The sequence below is a fragment of the Leptonychotes weddellii genome, chromosome 10, assembly GCF_054177405.1.
Source record: "Leptonychotes weddellii isolate Sample4059 chromosome 10, ASM5417740v2, whole genome shotgun sequence".
NCBI classification, from domain to species: domain Eukaryota; kingdom Metazoa; phylum Chordata; class Mammalia; order Carnivora; family Phocidae; genus Leptonychotes; species Leptonychotes weddellii.
Window position 1 is genome coordinate 117,956,144 of NC_138378.1, and position 12,805 is coordinate 117,968,948.

The window sequence follows — 12,805 nt, forward strand, 5'->3', positions numbered from 1 at the left end:
TTGTTTTCACACACACACACACAAAAAGGAGAACTGTCCCGTCGCTGGAGGAGGGCCGTTGTTTGCCCTCGAACCTTCGGTGTTCAGATTCTGAGACTCTCATTAATGAGGATTTTGAACCACAGGTATCTACGGGCTTGGAAAGGAAAACTTAGTGGTATTTCCTTTGATGTAATCACCTTGGAAAACAGAGTGTTGCAATTCGAGACTCTAAGCGAACTCTGCAATCTGTTTTTTTGTAAAATCATTTTATCCGGATATGTAGATTGACAGGTAAAATTAATCTGAGAATGCGGTTATTTTAGCCATTAATCCACTTGGGATTAGAGAAGATTATTTTCAAGTTCTAAAAATAAATAAGGAGCTCCAAACTTATGCAAACATTAGGTTAACATTAAAAATAAAATTGAGCATGGCCCGAAATTCGTAATAAAATACGCTGGACCTTTGAAGTAACTGATTTAATATGTAGAGGGTACAAAGGGCACCAATTTGATAGAATTATCAGATGAGTTTCCTCCTGTCTTTCTTGAGCCTCTCCACGTTTCATAAAAACGGCTGTTTTGTATTACGGATTTACAGTAGCAAGGAAATTAATAGAGACGTGTGTACTGGGGGGCAATGGGCTGGGAAGTCAGCGAGGGGGCCTATGGCCTCTTCTCTGCTCCTGACTTCCTGAGTGGCTGTGGCTGAAGCGATGAACCTCTTTGGTCCTTAGCTTCTCCATCTGTGAAAAGGGACTATTGCGTGTCAGCTGCCTTACAAGGGGGTAGGATGAATGAGCCAGCACTTGGGAAGAGAAATGAGGAGGAGGCTTGGAGACTTCTGGATGAGAAGCAGCAAGGGGAAAAACAAACATGTCCCCCCACCCCCTTCCCCACGCCTCTGATTTTGGCCCCTTCTCAGGACTGGTGTTTGTTATCTGTGGTGCCATGTTCATTTGGCCTGTTACTCAAAAATATTGAAAGCAAATATTAACTCAAGATAACGCAACGTGAGCAACGCGAAGGCCAATTAACCTGGGAAAAAGAAAATATCACCATATTTTAAAACCACGGCACACGATGCTTCCAGGATTGCTCATAAATTCCTGGTTTGTGGCAGCAAGAACATGTTTGAGAAATTAATGCCGGGGTATCTCAAGGCAGCTTTATAATCACGTCAGATCTGCACACTGTCCCCGATTGCTGAAACTCTTCATGGCTGATAAGGTGCTTGTTAGAGAAATGGGAACTAAATTTATAGTCGGCTTCTGTGGAGCCAATTTACATGTTGTACTGTTGGAGCTGAGAGCTGAAGGGAACGTGCTTGAAGCCAAAATTGGCTTTGTAGCTCTGGTTTTCTCTGCTCAGCACCACCTGCCTCCAATCAAACTGTCCAATTACAGGAAACAATTGTTTTCTTGCTTTCTGGGAAGTGAAGAAATTCATCCAGTAAAGGTCTGATTTCTAAATGTTTCTCCCCCTTCCCCGCCTTCCCCACCCCCCAAAAGAAAAAAAGAGCAGAAAAACCCCCAAATCCGAAACATCAACACTGTTTCAGGGGAGCAAGTGTGTCTCTAGCAAATTATTTTCCATGTTCAAAAATCAGAAGGATGCAGTCGGCGCATTTTGGTGTTACTGACCACAGACACCTGAGCTGTAATTATCTCCTATAATAACGTTATTAGCCCGTTCAGAAGAAAGATTCCCCCTTTTAAGATGTGAGGCAGTAATTAAAGGCTGTGAATTTCACAGGTGAAATCTTGCAGAAAGTACGATTTTAAAGGCAAAGACTTTCGTGATCCACCTCTGGTTAATTAAACTTTCTTCTCAAAATAAAATCTTGTATTTGAAACAATGAAATCGGTGGCAATGATACTATTTATCTCTGAGCCCAGTTTCATTTCTTTAAACTCTGACTTGACTTGCTAAAGCTTACTTCTCGGAAATGGTTGAGGTAGCAGGAGGGAAGCTGAGAGGACGATGGACCATCGGCCACATGTGGATGATATTTAGCACGCGCCGAGCACGGATGCTAATTACGGTACATGCTCTCCTCTGGCAGGTAACGTTTTAAGGGAACTAACAAACCTCACCTGATGTGTTTCTGTGTCACCTCCTGAGTTTAGCTTTTTTAGATAATAAAAACAGAACTGCTCAATATTTCATGATTCAGTTAAAAAAATGACCTCACGGAAACCCCTTACAGACACTTTTTTCATATCGTTCTTCTAAGGCATTTACCTTCCCGAGATTACCTCCAAAAGCTTACTTACATGATATTGAATTTTTGCCACATTTGGAGCCTACTTAAGTTACTTCAAGGGAATAATCCCAGCCCACTCCGTGAGTTCTCCCGTGCTGCGGATGTTGGTTCCTGAGTATTACTGTTTTCCTCCTCCAGGAAGCCCCCCTTGATCTGATCAGCTCTCACTTTTGTGCCTGTTCAGCCCTGCTTCAGTCTCCGTCCCAGGTAGTGGTTTCACTTCTGCCCTGTAGAACAGCCCTCTGGGAATATGAACTCATTGAGGACCAGGCGACTTCTCTTCCAGTTGGTAAAAATGAATGGGTGGATGATTTCCTCCTCTTTCTCTGGGGATTTCCTCTGAGGTCCCTTAGAGACATTTCCTCTTCACTAGGACTCCATCCTCAGCACCGCTTCCTTTCATTCCACACACTCCCTGGGTGACCTCGTGTACTCTCGACAGTTCACCTGTAACCTGTGGCCTCCAAAGGCCCAGGTGGAGGTCTTGGGTGGGGGCAAAGCACACGGGCTCCAGAGTCTGATGTCCGGGTGGGTACACTCACCTGAGTCTTAATTTTCTTACCAAATTGGGGTGGAATACCAGCAAGATCAAGTCGCTCCTTGAACCTCAGCTGTGCTCAGGTGTCAAGGCTCTGAGGCCCTTGCTGCCTGTACACCCCGCCTCTGCCCCCCTAGCCTCACGTGGCTCCGGGGCCTCCCCTGATTTGGTACCTATCAGAGCCACTGGTAAGGGAGTTTCTCCGGGGCAGGGGCTGAGTGTTACTGAGCTTTGTTTCCCTAGTGTCCAGAAGGCTCTCAGGAAATCTTTACTGAATGAATGGATCTGGTTTTAACAACAGAGTCTGTGCTCCTTCCTGCACGATGCTCTGTATCCCCAAGAATGAGTTTCGGGTACTGAAAATCTCCCACTTCACGGTGATCTGGTGACTCAGGGGATAATTGTGGGCATGGGGGGCTTTCCAGCAACCTAGTTAGATGAAACCACAGAACAACCTTCCCACCCCCCAGGGTGACCTATTTCTCAATTCCTGTTGTCCCAACATCCATTGCTGCAGGAATCCGATGAGGCGGGGCCATTTCACTGCTGGTGTTTGATGAGAAAAGGGAATTGAAATGTGGGTGACTGATCTGGACCTTGAGAAGCTGATGGGATGTCATCCTGTTCTCTCCGACAGTGGGAACTGCTCTGGGGGAAGGGGGCTTCCTGTGACCTCTCCCCGGCCTCCCGGAAGTTCTGCTCTGTCCCACGGAGTGGGATGGGAAGGCTGCTGCGTGGGACCGTGCAAAAGATTGCTGATGTAGGCTCTCACAGCCTCTGGGTGACTTTCCCAATTAGGATGAAAAATCTCTAACAATTCCGTTTCCACCCAGATCCTCATTTTGCTTTTTTAGAGGTGAAGTGAGAATTGAACTCTGTGAGTCTTGCCTGATTGAATGCATCTATGAGGTGTTCGGGCTGATGCCTGGAGCCCCTCCGGGCTGACGGGCAGATGCTCCTTCCTCCCCACACCCGGCGGGACCCGGTGGGCAGGCAGAGACCGGCCGTGTTCTCTTTGCCCCCTTCGCAGTCAACAGAAGTGGAGATATGTTTCTTTTTCTCCCTGTTCTCTTGGCTCTTACCCATGTTCAAGTCCCCTCCTCCCTGTATCCTTTCCTGACAACTCCCACTCCTCCCCGGAGGACATCGGCCCAGACCTCACCCCTGTGACCGCCCTGGCCCCCTGGATCTCCGCATCGGTTACTCTGCACATTGGATGTGGGTCGCTGCTCGCCGCTCAGCCTGCCACCGCCTGGCAGCACCTGGAGGGCAGGAAGCATGTCACGGAGCACTGTAAACTCAGGGCACAGCGCAGGTGATCGCTCAGTACGGATTTGTAAGGAATGGGAGACGCATGTGGTGGCAATTAGCCCTCTGCCCAGCGGACTTACAAATGTTCCCACCCTGGGCCAATGGAATCAGAATCTCTGGGGCTGAGGCCTGGCCATCAGCATTTACAAAGTTCCCAAGATGGTTTTACTGTGAGGATAACTGGAAATGGCAGAAGCCAGGCTTTGGGGTCTGACTGCCTGGGCCTGAATCTGGGCTTCCCTTCTGACTGTGATCTCCTCAGTTATAATGGGGAGGCCAGTGGGGTGAGGGTGCTGGGTTCTGGGTATGCATAAAAAGTACCTAGAAGAGAATACACACCCAGTGACCTTTAACCTTGCAGTTAGAAATGCTCGGTGCACTTGGGCTTAAGCCCATAAGCCTTGGAGTTAGGCAAGGCCCGGTTTGAGCAAGTTACCACATATTTGATTCTGGGTGGGCTACATGACTTCTCTGAGTCTCAGTTGTCTCCCCTGTGAAATGGGAATAATCATGTTACCCACATCACAGAGGTGTAGGGATTTAATGAGCTAAGACGTTCAAGTAATAATATTTGATGATCGGTAGCTATTTATTACTGTTATTATTAGGTCATTGGATACTCGGGAAGAACACAGGGTGAGTGCTGGCTGAGTTTACAGAAGAAAAAAAAATAGGCAGATAATGCCATGTAAATCGTGGTTATTTGGACCTCCCTTCCAAACATCTCTCTTTAAGCCCTGAACTTTAAGGAAAAGCTGTAGGCTTTGATTTCTGACCTTCATAGATCAAAATATTGATTAGACTTTGTCTCCATTATATAATGCTAGGTTTGTGAACTTCCAATACAGTTCTGGAGTGGAAATACATTTTCACTGCTAATTTCCGTTAACAAGGCAACAAGCTTTCTTAAATAAACAATCATATTTTTAGGGAAGTGTAAATTAAAGAACTATTCTTAATTTTGCTAAACTTGTCCTCCCTCTGACTGTAATTTACTCTGACGATCACAGTGTTCTTGTAACTGCTGAGCTGGGCCGCTCTTCGCCAGCCCTGGGTTCTGGCTGTTAGAGCTCGGTGATAGAGATTCTGTTTGGGACTGAGGCCTGTGAACCAGGAGTCGGAGTTTACAAGCTGGTAGCTGAACCCCTGGCAGCCCCCTGCCCTTCATTCCCTACCAAGTTTAATGGAGGTAGGGGAACCATGATCTAAAGGTGGGCAACTCAGCCGTCCAGTACGCGGATGAATGAGCGAATGCATTCTGGCCATGAAAGACCAATTAAATGTTTAAAAATGATGGAGAAATGGGGTGCCTGGGTGGCTCAGTTGGTTAAGCGACTGCCTTCGGCTCAGGTCATGATCCTGGAGTCTCTGGATCGAGTCCCGCATCGGGCTCCCTGCTCGGCGGGGGGTCTGCTTCTCCCTCTGACCCTCCCCCCCCTCATGTGCTTGCTCTCTCTCAAATAAATAAAAAAAATAAAAATGATGGAGAAAAATTATGAGTATCGAATTCAGAAAAATGATGAACATCTGATCGGCTCAAAAGCTGCTACCTGAGTGATAACAGGAGCCTCCTCCCAGAGTGAACCCAAGTATCTCTGGCATTTCCGCAAAGTCCCTCACAAACCAGGTTACTTGGGGTCACGGGCATCTGCCATCCAGGGCTGCTGCCTGGGGAACGAATGAGCTGGCGGCCTTCTACTGCCATTGTCTGCTTCGAGAAGGCCACTGTCCATGGCAGAGTGCGATCTCCAAATCTCCAACCCTCAGGGGGACAGTGGGTCTAGGTTTCCTACAGGGATGGATGAATAAGGCAGGCCTGCTGCCCAGCATCTCCCCATACACCCAGGGATCGGCTCTGAGGCCCCCTTCCCTTGGGGCGAACCCCCGGGCTGGTTGGGGAAGGTACCACTTGGTCCTCCCTGACACTGGACACCTCGTTACAGAGCACAATCCCTGCGCGTGCATGGGTGCAAACGGGCGCGGAAGCATGAATTCAGAGAAGGGAGAACTGGGTCCTCGCTTCGCCAGCTGAAAATTCCCCAGTACATTTGTAAAACCCAAACCAACCTCATTAAACAACCGACAAAGATAGCATGACTTGGAAATGCCTTCCTAGAGGGCAATTTGGCAATATTGATCAAGAGTCTTACAAATGTTCCCAGCCTTTTACTCAGCATTATAACTCCCAGGAATTTCTTCTTGGGAACTAATTTGATGTGTTCGTAAAGACCTATATTCGAGGATTTCACTTTAAAATTTCTCTCACTAATATAGGTATAAAATTGGAAACTAACAATCTTAATGTCTGAAGTAGATTCTGGTGTTTATATACATATTTTAAAGTATTTTAGAAGCCATTAAAATCACATTGAAGAGTAGTTAAGGGTACAGGAAGATGTCTATGCTGGAATGTTAGGTTTCAGGATAGTGCGAGCCTCATCGTGTAAAAACATGTATATAGAGCGTATGTCCATGTGTGTGCGTGTGTGTGTGTATCCTGAAACACTAGACAGAATGCACCAGGATGTGGAGAGTGGCTATCCCTGCGCGATGAGACAATCGTGGAATTTTTTGTCTCTTTTATAAGGACGCTGTTTTCCCCTAATTCTCTATAGTGAGCATGTGTGACCCCCATCTCCGATGCTGCAGACTTTGCCCAGGGGACAGAGAGGCAGAGGTGGACCTGTGTGAGTCTGAGCTGTGCTCCCTGCGGGGTCCTGCGGGCAGCAGACGGTGGCAGGGAAAGGCACAGGTTCTGGGTTCAGCCAAGTCTGCGCGGGCTTCCTATCTCCACTACTGAAATGCCATTGACCTTGGATGGGTCTCCTTACTTCTAAAAGCCTTAGTTTCCTCACCTGTAAAATGGGGATCACTCTAGCACGTGCAGGATTGTAAGGGAGATGATATATAGAAGGAGTAGGCATTGTCCCTGCCATGGAGTAGGTGCTCTGTAATCGGTGTGTGTGCATGGGGGGGGCGGTGCATGCGTGTGTGGATGGGGGTGTCTTTTCACCTGATAAACGGATCCAAGATCATTTTCACCGCTTCCTTCTTAAAATTTGGGTCTATCCTTAGCACCCGCCACGTCCACTGTCTTCACAGCCATGTGCCTGGACCACGGCTTCCCTCAGCCAGGCATACTTTGTGAGGTGGAAAAGTCGAGAACGGTTGCAAATACCATCTCACTCCCCTCAATAAAGAAATGATACGCTTGAAAGGAAGCGACAATCACCATCGTTACCATCACCACCACCACCATCATCATCATCATCATCGCCATTGTCACCATCGTCATTGTCATCATCCTCATCACCGTCATCATCATCCTCACCACCATCATCATCATCCTCACCATCCTCCTCATCGCCATTGTCACCATCGTCATCGTCATCATCCTAATCACCATCATCATCATCCTCACCACCATCATCATCATCCTCACCATCCTCATCATCGCCATTGTCACCATCGTCATCGTCATCATCCTCACCATCGTCATCGTCGCCATCGTCATCATCACCATCATCATCATCATCATCGCCATTGTCACCATCGTCATTGTCATCATCCTCATCACCATCATCATCATCCTCACCATCCTCCTCATTGCCATTGTCACCATCGTCATCGTCATCATCCTCACCATCGTCATCATCGCCATCATCATCATCACCATCATCATCATCATCGCCATTGTCACCATCGTCATCATCATCATCATCATCCTCACCATCGTCATCGTCGCCATCGTCATCGTCGCCATCGTCATCATCACCATCATCATCATCATCATCGCCATTGTCACCATCGTCATCGTCATCATCCTCACCATCGTCATCATCGCCATCATCATCATCACCATCATCATCATCATCATTGCAGTGTAAGGAATGGATGTGGTCCAGGTGTTTTCCTGGGAGCTCAGGGCCTGGCCTGGCCCCGGCCCCACTCTGCTGCTGGTTCCCTCCCCTGGACCTGCAGTGCTCAGGAGCAGCTGTTCGCGTACCTGACCGTACCCCTTCCGGGAAAGCACTGTTGTGGCTGTGAGGTGAGCTGGCTGGAAGGGAGGGGGTAACGGGCACAGTGGTAACGCCAGTCACTGAGACCATCCTGGCAGCGGGCATGCATGCCATTGCTGAGCCATCCCACACTTGCACCATGGGGGTGATGCCGGCAAGAACAACAGAGCACAGGGCCAAATGCAAATTGTTTTAAAACACACAAATGAACTTGGTTCAGGTGGTGCCAGAGAATTCTCGATTTCAGCAGAGAGTTATTCTGTGCACTTTTACTGCGATCATCCAATAAAAATGCAACTGTTCATAGAGACATTAGGTTGTCGTTTTAGGAGATGCTGTCAAGGAAAGCAGGCCACAGATTTCACCCAATTTGCCAAACTGATTTTAGTTGCTTTTTTTTTTCCCCCCAAGTACATCAGACCTTCAAATCTGTGTGCTTTCTCTTTCTTTGTGAAATTGCTACTTGGAACATTTAGAATCAATTTGATGAAGCGACACTCTCCTTGAGCCGTGCAGGGGGCCGTGGTGCCTCGGGGAAGGGCTCCCAGGTATGTGGTGTGTCTCCTGATCCCGCGGAGTTACAGAAAGAGACAGCATCGAATGGCAGGAGGCTGATGGGAAAACGTGGCACAGGCCGTGGGTCCCATCGGAGGTCAGGGGTCAGGGGTCAGGGGTCAGGGAATGAAGAGATGGTTTCACCGCCACGTAAGGGACACCTCCACAGCCCAGGGCGAAATGCATGGTATGACCTGGGTAGTTGCACAGAGCCCTGTGCTTGGAAGGGCCCTGCATGTGCTTTAATGCTCTGCGTCCCTGTTTTGAAATTCTTGTTCATTATGAGCCTGTGAGCTCTGTATTTTCATTTTGGAGCCAAGCTGTTTCCTTTTCTTTCTGGACACACAGCTAGAGTCCATCTGTCACCCTCTCTTGCTGTCGGACATGGCCATGTGGATAAGTTTGACCAAAGGAATGTGAGTACCAACTGTATGCCTGCCCTCCTCGCCCACGAGCTTGGGTCGGGTGGTGCCGAGAGTTCTCGAGCTCAGCGGAGAGTGACTTGTGCACCTTTACTGCTCCGGGGGTCACGGAGGCGAGCTTCTGGGAGGTGCTGTCAAGGAACACAGACCAGGCCTCCCCCACTCGGGCTCCCCGGGCTGCGCCCCCCACCCCTGCCCCAGAGGCTTTGGAAGCCGGTCTGAGGGTGGTGTTGCGGCTGCTGGCCGGGGTCTGGGTGTCTGGATAACTGCGTGGAGTAGAAGGCCCTGCCTCCCACCTCCCTGTCCCAGCCGCTCAGAGCTGCCCTGCACCCTCATAGGAGCAAAACTAAACATCTCTGGTGTCAAGAGACTCCGGACTCAGCTCTGCGGTTTCTGCATCTCCTGCGGCAATGCTTCTTTTCAGAGGAAGGAAGACTTGCTCAGAAGCCTCCCAGCGGACTCCCTCCCTCAGATCGTTGGCCAGAATTAAGCTTTGTGTCCGTGCCTACACCGATCCCTGGGGCCAGGGCACTGCCTCCATCCGCTTGGAGAACCAGGACCTGCTCCCGAAGGCCCGGGGCTCCCCATATCTCAACACCACCGGGCTTCAAACAGCGGGCAATGAGAGAGATTTGCAAGCGGGGGGGCTGGAGGGGCAGCCAAGCAGGGTCCGCCACAGGCTACAGGAAAAGGAAGGTTGTGGCTTTTCTTTTTCCCAGCTTTATTGAGATCAAATTGGCATATGACACTGTATAAGCCTAAGCTGTACAAAGTGATCATTTGATCCACGTACACGTCGGGGAACAGTTACCACAAGAAGGTTAGTTAATACACCCATCACCTCACATAATCACATTTTTTTTTTGTGGTGAGAACATCAAAGGTTGACTCTCTTAGCAACTTTCAAGTCTGTCTTTAAAAAAAAAATAACAAATATTTGGTTTTGAGCTCCTGAGGGGAAAGAGTTGGCCCTGTCTTTATTTATTTTTTTGAGCAATTAATGATCCTGTGTCAGTTCTCATGAATTGGGGGAGGGGAGGTGAAAAAAATTATGGATGGTACCCAGAGAAACCTGCCCCATGACCGCGAAGTTTATCTGAAGATAGGAATGCTCCGTGTGGATCTTCAACGATAACGATCAGCTTGAACCCTCCAGTGTTCCACCTCGAACGGTCGCAACGGCAAATGGAGGGAAGGAATACGCAGAGCTCCCTGGGGACGGCCACTGAAACAGGACACTGGGCACAGAGCGGTGTAGTGGTGATTGGGTTTAAGCTTTCGGACAAACAATTCTCTCCTCTCGGGCTTGGTTTCTATCGGCTGGGAATGTCAGCGGCTGCAAGTAACAGCGCATCTGACTCTCTGACTGCAGTGGTTTAAATAACAAGGATTTTGTTTTTTCTCATAGAACATGAAGACTAGAGGTAAATGGCTGTTGGTCCTGGTTCAGAAGCTCAGCGGTTATTAGGGCCAAACCTCTGCAATTGTCTTGCAGTTCTGCTAACCGTGGCAAAATGGCTGTTAGAACCGCAGTCGTCACGTCGGAAGCAGGATGAAAGTGGTGGGGCAAGGAGAGACCTTTTGAGCCCTGCTTTGGTCTCATGGCCGGGACTGGGTGACGCCCGCCTTGCTGCCAAGGAGGCTGGGGAGTGAGGAGCAGAATGGTTAAGACAGGCTTAGACCAGTCACGGCTGTCACCTGGGTCTGTCCTACAGCTGCTCTGAACCAAAGTGGGATTCTTCTAGCAAGAAACTAGGGAGGCATGGATACTGAATAGGCAGCAGAGAGTGTATGTCACAGTCCGCAAAGACATTTGGGTACCGGAAGGGTTTTATAAAAACAAGGCAAGTCAGATTTGAACATCTCCTGGCCACGAGGAGGGAGGTTCTGGGTCTGGAATATTTTGTGATACAAATAAAGCCCAGATCAAGGTGAAAAACCAGAGCAGAGCTCGGATCTGACCTGATGCCAATGTCCAGAAATGAATCTAGCATTCTTGCTGTCTGTGTTTGTCCTACTGTTAATCCAGTCGCTGTAACTTTATCGGGGTGTTGAGTCTTTATAGGACAGGCCATGAGTGTGGCAGATTATTTGTCCAGTCAGCTAGACCACTAACGGGAAGGGCTTGATCTTCATATTTGAGTTCTTCTGGCCCAAGTGTAGCATTTCACGTGCATCCCTGTGGCCTTCCCCACGTGCTTCCCTCACTGTTTTTGCCAATCTGTGTCATGGGGACAGCTCCATTCACACGTCATCCTCACTAGGTATGTGCCTTGAGAGCAGCGCTGCCCAATAGAAGTATCACGTGAGCCCCATCTGTAACACTAAACTGTCTGGAAGCTGCCTTTTAAAAAACAAAAAGAAACTCATGAAAATAAATGAAAAACTGTCTTTTAGTTAATCCGATATACTAAAAGTATTATTTCAACACCTAATAGAAAAATCATTAGTGAGATATTTTTCACTCTTTTTCATTCCAAGTCTTTGAAATCTGGTTTGCATTTTACACTTGACACATCTCAATTCACACTAGCCAAGTTTCAAGTGATCAGTAGGCACATGCGGCTAGTAGCTACCATATTAGAGAATGCAGTTCTAGAGGACACATGCCACACACACTTTCCCTTGATCTTGAGAGCCTGCAGAACAGTGGAACCTTAGTAAATACTGAAAGAACACATATGGCCACACTGTTGGGATTGGGTCTTTCTCAAACATAGGTATTTGAGAGGTAGACCAGGAAGCCCTGGAGCACTGTGGCTGGTAGTCAAGAGCACGGACTTGGATACACACCACTTGGTGTGAAGTCATCATCAGTTGACCCAGATCAAACCACTTAGCCTCCTTATGCCTCCCTTTGTTTCCTCACCTGTAAAGAGAGACAGCAACATCTATCTTGTAAGATGTCAAGAAGCTTAAATGGGAAGATGGACGAAAAATGTGGAGCGCCTGGTACATAGGGGAGACAGGAGAGGCAGCTGCTCTAATTATTTTAAACTAGATATTCTGTGAGTCACATGGCGACCTTGGATTTTAGTAGCAACACTGTGGTTTGGCCAGAGCAGTTCTGATGTAAGGTATGGGTTCTCCCTGCTTTGGGAATTCTCCTGGGGAAATCTTAAAGCAATTCCTGGTGTTTCTTTTTCTGGCTGTAGGTGGGGAAAGTCACATGCCAACCATGGGGCTTGGTAAGCATGGGCAAATGCCAGAGGAGGGCAGCCCTTGCTCTGGGAGCTGCTTACTGTTCATTGTCCCTCCAAAGCCTGAGGGTTCCGCTTTCCCTGGGAACTTGATGGCAGCCAGGCCCTTTCAGAGCAGGGTGAGGACCTGGGTCCCCTTGCCTGCTGTCTTCTTCTCCCACCGGGTCATCCTCACATGCCTGACCCCTCCTCTCTGCCTCCTCTGGTTGCCCACCAATGTGTTTTGTCAAAATTAATTGTCTTGAAATATGGTTGTTTCAGGTGATAGAAACAAGGGTTCCGATCATACCCAGTTTTGAAAACAAAAAATGAGCAAAACAAGCCAGACGCACAGTGACATTAAGGAAAGGAAAGGCTAACTTTATTAAAAAGCTTCTTTGTGGTATCAGGCAGGAAGTGAAATGGCTTTAAATGGCACACATTTCTCAATCATTTAATGCACCAGTAATCTTGGCATTCTTTCTTTTCTGTCCCCTTGAAGGAAAAAAACAGTGCCCAGATACAACTCAGACA